The following is a 7,959-nucleotide window of genomic DNA, read 5'->3' on the forward strand; positions in this document are numbered from 1 at the left end:
ATGCTGGCCAACTTGTGGGCACAGCGTCTGGAGGAAGACCTGCACTGGAGATGGTCCAGAGGAGAGCGTTGGTGATGAGGACAGTGTGGGAGAGGAAGAGCGCAGTAGCTGGGCCATTCACCTCGAGAAAAGGCAATTAAAGATAACATTGAAGTAAAAAGCAGCAGCCACTGAGGATATTATCCATGGAGCACAGGACAAGAAGCCAGAGGGTTACATTGCAGTGAGGAAAACAGGTTTGGGAAATCTTTTAGGGGTTCCCTAGCTGAGGTGCCCGAGAAGCTGCAGTAGCCCTGTGGTAGGAGAGCTCGAAGGATGAGTTTGGCAAACGCATGAAAGAGCTGAACCAGCCTGGGGTCTGCTCCTCAGCCTGGGCAAATGGAGGGCTCCTGGTAGAGCTCCAGCTGGAGGCTTGAGCCCACAGACGGAGCTTTGGTCCCGGTGCTAACCCCTCGCTTCTGCTGTTCGTCGTCCACTTGGGTAAATGCTTCAGAAATGTGCAGTCCTGACTCCACCAAGATCTACCCCTTCCTTCAGTAATTCCTTCCGAAGGACAATCACATGACTCGTCTAAACATGGAAAAAAACTTACTTGCTCTTTCCATTTGCTCTGTTTCAGTTGCCAAGCATTGGCTCTTTCTGTGCTTAACAAGTCTTTTAGTTACCTGCTCTTCTCTTCTGTTGGAAACGCTTACATGCTTTAATTAAGCTCGGCTGCTTTAATAAAGTGCACAAAATGTTTCCACTGTGGTAAAGGGAACTGTAGTGCTATCTGTCTTCTGACTGACTGTACTGCATGTCTTCAATTTGTCTGCACTGACTGAGCTAGCAGAGCCCGAGTGTGGCCAAGATACAATAGATTGAGCACAGCTCCCACTTAGTAGGAGAAAAACCTCCTGCGGAGAAGTAAAATCATCCTGAAAATCATCCAGCCTTTGTGGAAAAGATGTTATTTTGGCTGCAACTCCAAGGGAACTACTGATGAGCTTGAAGCTAAGCCCAGATACCAATCTTGGCAAAAACAAAAGCATCAAACTGGGTAAGAGGGGAAAAAAAATCCAACACAAGAAGTGTGTGGTCTCCTCTAATGGAACAATCTTCTGCACGTTCTCTGGTGCAGAGCAGCGTGGTAAGAGCGATGGCCTGCAGACGTACAGCATCATTTGTTTACTGGTATAGAGTTCCCTTAAGGGAGCAGCGTGTTCCCCCCCCTAAAAACTTTCTCTTTATGATTTTTCCTTTTTTATTTGCCATCAAGGAAGGTCTCTCTCACAGTTGACTTTCTGGTGTTTGCAATTGTGCCCTTAAATAAATAATGATTCACGAGACTTGAAAGGGAATTTCTGGAATACAGACCTGTCTGGGACTCTGGAGCTCTTCCTGCGTGTTAGGGTGAAATGCTCTGCCTTTCGCTCGGGGTCTTTAAATAATTCATTGTGCTTATTGCCAGGCAGGGGCTCTTTCATGCGCTGTTTTCCTGGTGAAGACCCAGCCCGGCTGGCTGCTGTGCCCACCCCGATCCCTCCCCAGACCTGAGGAGCAGAGGTAGGCCTCGCACACGGTTCCTGCTCTGCAGACCACCGCAGGCCCTCCTGGGACAAGGGGTGCTGAATGCATTTGAGCCACTCATTGTTTCACCCGGGATCTGCCAGCTCTGGCTGAGCTGGAGGCATGCACGACCCGTTCTGACTTCTCCAAAGTGGTTTTGATGTGCGCGAGCCCCCTCCTGCCAGTGCTGCTGTGCTGCCTGGTGTTTCTAAATTTACCCTCTCACACAGCTGATTAGGGAGGCAGGAAGCGATAGATCCTGAAGCTTTCAGGAGACAGCCTCTCCCCGAAGACGTACTTCAGTGAGCTAAATGCACAGCAAACAGCATGCAGGCAGGCGAGATCTCAAGCCCGGGCACGCCAATGTAAGTGATAACATCAAAGAGTTTGTTGCTTCCTTCATAAGCTCTCTATCATTTTTTTTTCTTTGAATGGTTTTATTTTAAAATGCAGATGAGGTTATATTGCAGCTTCTTCTGCCCTGCAATGGAAGGATGGGATGTTCGGGGTCAGCACTGGGGTAGCTGAGGCAGCATTTTGGTGAGCTGAAACTAGAGCTTTGGCACTGGGAGTGGTTTCTGTTGGTCTCCCTTATCGTTTTGGCAAATGCTTGAAGGAGTATTGTCTCTCCCTCTTCTATTTTTGGGCAGAGAGATGAGAACACTTTGTTCCCTTCAAGTAGTGATTCAGTCAAGTTAGCAGAGAGCTCCCCATCACACATGTGCTTCCACCTCGTGCAAAACAACATCCCTTTTTTTCAAGGCCATTAACCACGTTGTTCCCAGCCCACAACCGATGCCAGCAGTCAAGGAGCCTGATCTGTAAAATGCACTGGTTCTCTTGATTTCTTGGCATGGAAAATAAGAAAGTAAAAGTATCCTCATTTTATCCAAGTGAGCTTTTCTAGTTTGCATGGAAAAGAAGAGAGTGAAACCACTTGTTTGATAACTCTGGCTGAAGTGGTCACTCATGAATGGAGGAGCAGGAGTGCCCCACAGGGTCACAACCAAATACTGAGCTCTGATAGAGCTCAGATTTTCGACACACCTATTCTCATGTGCCTCACCTGTGAAAGGGGTATAGTTAATTTGCCACTGTGAAAATGACTTGCTTTTTTAGGTAGGTTCAAAATTTTTCCTTTGCAAGCTAACAAGTCATTCCTGAAAGGCATCCACAAAACAAGCAAACAGAACAGTAGGGTTAAGAACTACCAAAATATTTCCTGAAAGTGCAAAAACCTGGCCTGGAGAGGGTTCTTCAGAGCCAAGGTGAGCTTGGCCTGCTGCTCTCCAGAGGTATTTCAAGTGCCTGCTTATAGAGCCTGACTCCTCCGTGGCGTCACCTTTGCAGGGCTGGCAGCGCTTGTATCTGTCATGAAACTCTGGCACGCCAGAAGACTTCTCTTGTAAGCCTGGCATCTCTCATCTTGTACCAGTGGGTTGCTTGACTGTTTTGCTTTGGATACAGTGCAGTTCTTTCTATGAAAAGCAGGAACAAAATGCTGCTAAGTCAAATCACAGATGTAGAAATGAATTACGACATGTAGTACAGTCCCTGGAAAACTCTCCCCGGGATGTTCTTTGACTGTGCTTGCTGCTCAGTATAAACCCGTGAATGCAATTCTGTCTGGTGAGACAAGGGGACAGAAATCTGCAGTCAGGCTCACTACTGAAAACAGCATTGAAAAGGTGTAACTAAGCATGCAGGCATGCCCGGTGCAATTATATCAACGAAAAAGCAGTCGTTAATCTGCTATTTCCCATGAAGTTTACTAATCCTGTAAAGCTACCTTAAAATGCTTTTGCTGACAGGTGAGTTGCTCGATTAATCCATTCAGTAAGTACATGGAGTCTGTACCTCACTTACAAAAAATCATTAAGATTCCTTTGCAGTGGTTCTTTATTGGAGGGTGTGATGGCCAGGTGTCAGAAATATATGTAATTCCCATTCCCCAGGTTTAGTTCAATCATCAGAGTGTGACCATGGTTAAAACATAAGAAAAACTGAACCAAGATATTCCTTTCAGAATATGGATAGATAAAAGCAAATACAGAGGCAGCTAAATAAGCATCCTTTTTGATAGCTATTGGTATGCAATACATTGCAAATTAATAATTAAAAATAGTTTTAAAAATAAATAACAATAAATGCAATTGTTTTAGTTCCTAATTTATTTTTCTGTTTCGGGAAAAAAGTTTGTGGGAGGGTTATGTTGAAGCACAGCTGAGTAAGCAGTAGATGGTACATCCTCTAAAAGGGGATTTCTCCATTTAGTGGGATTTTTGTTCCCCTGATTTACAGCAGTAATTGGCTTATATCTATTACTTTAAAATTGCTCCTTGTTCTTGGCTTTAAACAATGGCATAGATGAAGCTAGTGTCAGCAGAAACCCCTCTCAGCAGAGCCCGTGAGCCCCGCTGGAGCTGCCCGACTGCTGGTGCTGGCCATGGGCTTTCGTGTGGCCGAGTCAATCGCTCTGATCCTAAACACGCTAATTGCACTCATCTGCTACAATGTCAAATAAGCCAGGAGCTCTGCACAACATAATTAAGAGTGGTGACAGGGCTTTCTAAATGCTGTTCTCAGCCTGAAGTAAATCACAGAGCCATGTACGCGACCTCCAACGAACCAGATTAGGTTTTGCATGAGGAGCACTTTCATGTTTCTAACCTTCCCCTCACAACGTAATTCTACCTCTGGGTTAAAAGACCTGGGAGGAACTGGAAAGTAAACCAAATGCTACTCTCAGCACTGCTCTGCTTTGCACTGTCCACTAATGCCAGGATGCCAGATGCTCCAGCAGCCCGCCGGGCAGTGCCCTCCCAACAAGGGTTTGCATACAGCAGCCCGAGATCTCCTGTCCCACCAGCGATTTAGCCACCTTGTCTGAGATGTGATCAGAAGCCCACATGGCTAAAAACTCCTATGTAGACCCAGAAACCCTGAGTGCCAACAGGATCCATCCCCTGAATGCAGTAAGGACAGGAGTGCCCCCACAGCAGGGCTTCTCTTGCAGTGTTACTTCTGTGAAAGGGGACTTAAATCCTGTGAAAGGGGAGAATCACAGTCATTCAGGTTGGGAAAGACCTCTCAGATCATCTACTCCAACCCTTAACCTACTATTGAAGTCCACCACTAAACCATGCTAAGTTCTGCATCTACATGTTTCTTGAAGACCTCTGGGAGCAGTGACTCAACCACTTTCCTGGGCAGCCTGTTCCAATGCCTCACAATCCTTTTTGTGAAGAAATTTCTCCTAATGTCCAACCTAAACCTCCTCTGATGCAACTTGAGGCCATCTCTCTTTGGGCTCTTCTCCCAGACACAAAGTGATAAGACAATCTCTACCTCACTACAGCCTCCTTTAAGATAATTGCTGAGCATGATGAGGTCTCCCTTGAGCATCCCTTTTTCCAGGCTAAACAGCCCAGCTCCCTCAGCTGCTCCTTGTAAGACCTGTTTTCTAGACCCCTCATCAGCTTCATTAAACTTCTCTGGACTTCAGTATTTCAGAAATCCACACAGCTTAAGGAAGATCTGAAAAGAGCTGTACATGGGTATACTTGGCTTGGCTAGTTTGGAGAACTCCCTGATGAGGTCCTGCTGGTCAGAGGGGCCTACAACTTTGGTATGGTCAAAGTGAGACCAATGGCAGAAATTGGTGAGGAGAGTGGCTGCTCTCAGGCTGGAGCTGACTTGGTTATTCTACAGCATTTGTGTGAATGGCAGCTTTTAAGTTCATGGGTATCCAGTGGAGAGGCAGGAATTCATCATCATTGATGTAGGGGTGGAAATCTGCTGCGTAACCAGCTGGGATAATCTGTCACTCACTGAGGAACAGAAAAGAACAGGCCTTCATACCTTCCCTTGTCATTCAGAATAAATGGAGTAGGCAGCAAATTGATTTTCTTTTTTTTTTTTTTTTTTTAATTGAGCTTTTTGGCCCTTCCTTTTTTTTTCTTCTGGTCTAACTCTGATGCTTTTTTTTTTTTTTTTTTTTTTTTTTTTTTTTTTTTTTTCCAAAGCAAAGGGCTACGAAATAGATGCAGCCAGTCTTACCCTAAGCAGACATCTTTCCTCTCCATCCATCCATCCAGCAAAATGGCCACCTAATCCCAATGGTATGGGCAACTACAGGATGAATAAAAATTCTTTCCCAGGAAAGAAAAAAAATGAAAAACTTGGTCTGATTTTGAACAGATGGAGTTCACATTGGCTGCCCACACGCAGAAGGAAAAGGAAACATATCATACATAGCAGTGGGATAGCTGATATATCCACCAAGTCATGGCTCCCCAGCTGAGTAAGATGACCCCAACAGCAATTCAAAAACTTTGGTGCTTTTCAGAGGCCTGTTGGCAGCAGCCACGCAAATAAATTTTGAGAAGGTCGTGCATCAGAAGAGGCCCCAAATGTGCAGCCTGAGTATCCTCTTGCTGATGTTTTGAAAGCCAGAAGAAATTCTCATCACAGATTACGTTTACTTCTGCACTTGCATGTTAGTTTTACCAAGGGGGAAGTAAGCGGCAGCATACGTCTCTAAGTTGTTTTAAAATTTCATTATTCAACCACAATTCTCTTATGCAGAGCAGTGCTCAACTTTTGAACTGACTCTATCTGAAACTGAGGAATTTTCTTTGTCCTCCATACTTTTCCTCCTAGAAAAAAAAAATAAAAAAAATGCTATAACAGTCGATTGGGTATGTGCATTTTAAATTATTATTTCAAAAATGCCCAGGGTTGAACATCTGAAGGGCAGGACCTCAAACGGAAGATAATATATACACTAAAAAAATCCCGTCTCAATATAAATCTGAGTTGTGTTTATGTTCCTGAAATAACTCTCTAAAGAATCAAAGCAAAGAGAGGTTTTTTTGGTTGGTTGGTTGGTTGTGTTTTGTGTGTGTGTATTTTAGCTTAATATTTTCTGGACTCTAATATATTTGATTTCTGTTAAATTTAGCTTTATTATTTTTAGGTTGTGTTTGCTTTGGACTGATTCTGGCATCCTAAGCTATTTTTATTTTGTTTATGGTACATGCTTATAAATTTAACATGGTTACTTAAACTATTCTTGATTGTGAAAACTTTCGTGCCATCAGTATTAAAACAACAAAAAGTGTGTCATTTGTAGTGATATAAAGAAAAATAGCAAATTTTGAGGTCAATGGATTTTTTCATGGTAGATTAAACAATACTTTGGTAGCTGTATTTAGTTTTGCAGTAGTAAATAAGGAAATCTCTCTGGCAGCATCATCTGGATCTCCAGCCTGTCCCCAGAGTGGGCTCAGTGTCCTCCTGCCCTCTGATGAAGAACAAGGGAACGAACTGCTGCAGAGCCTCAGGAAGGCTGCTCTCCTCTTAACTCCGAGGAAAATCACTGCCTGCCCATATCCAAAGGGAAGGAAGAGCCTTTAGAAACACTGAAGCACCTCAGAAAGCAGATGCTGAACATTAAGGAGTAATATTCCTCCATTTTAGTGAGTCGGGGCTGAGACGCCATGACGAGCCACCACGCCTGAGGTGTTGCTGGAGGCATGCACCAAGGGTAGCCCTTGCTTGCAGGTGATACTCTTTGCCTGGGTGCCTTCAGGCTCATGGCTAAGCAGCATGCTCCTTGTGGCTCTTGTTTGGCACCTCCTCACCTGATCAGTCACCAGAATGAGGTCCTCTGTCAGCCCCCAGAGTGCTTGAGGCTGGACGTGGCGCTGACTCATTGCATCTCAACAGCGCTGTCTCCATGTGGGAATTTTCAGGGAGACCTTGAGGAGTTTCGACCATCTTAAACTAAGCAAAGAAAGATTTTTCAGTACGAAAAGTTGTATCAATTGAAACTTCAGCACTTTGACAGCACTTGGGACCTGAATGGAACTGGAAAATAACATCTGGGCAATGAAAGACTTACCTCAGAGTTATTTATTATTTTATCATCTGGGCCAGGGCAATCCTGAGCACAAATACAGGTTGGGTGGAGAACGGATTGAGAGCAGACCTGAGGAGAAGGACCCAGGGATGTCAGTTGATGAGAAGCTCACCATGAGCCAACAGTGTGCACTTGCAGGCCAGAAAGCCAACCTGGGCTGCACCAAAAGCAGCGTGGCCAGCAGGGCAAGGGAGGGGATTGTTCCCCTCTGCTCTGCTCTTGTGAGACCTCACCTGGAGCCTGCATTCAGCTCTGGGGCCCTCAGCACAAGAAGGAGAAGGAAGTATTAGAACAAATCCAGAGGAGGGCCACAAAAATGGTCACAGGGCTGGAGCACCTCTCCTGTGAAGACATGCTGAGGGAGTTGGGGTTGTTCAACCTGGAGAAGAGAAGGCCCCAGGGAGACCTTACAGCGGCCTGCCAGTACCTAAAGTGGGCTACAGAAAAGCTGGGGAGGGACTCTTTGTCAGGGGGTGTAGGGAGAGGAC

Source organism: Aythya marila (genome assembly GCF_965140915.1).
Source record: "Aythya marila genome assembly, chromosome: 1".
Lineage (NCBI taxonomy): Eukaryota > Metazoa > Chordata > Aves > Anseriformes > Anatidae > Aythya > Aythya marila.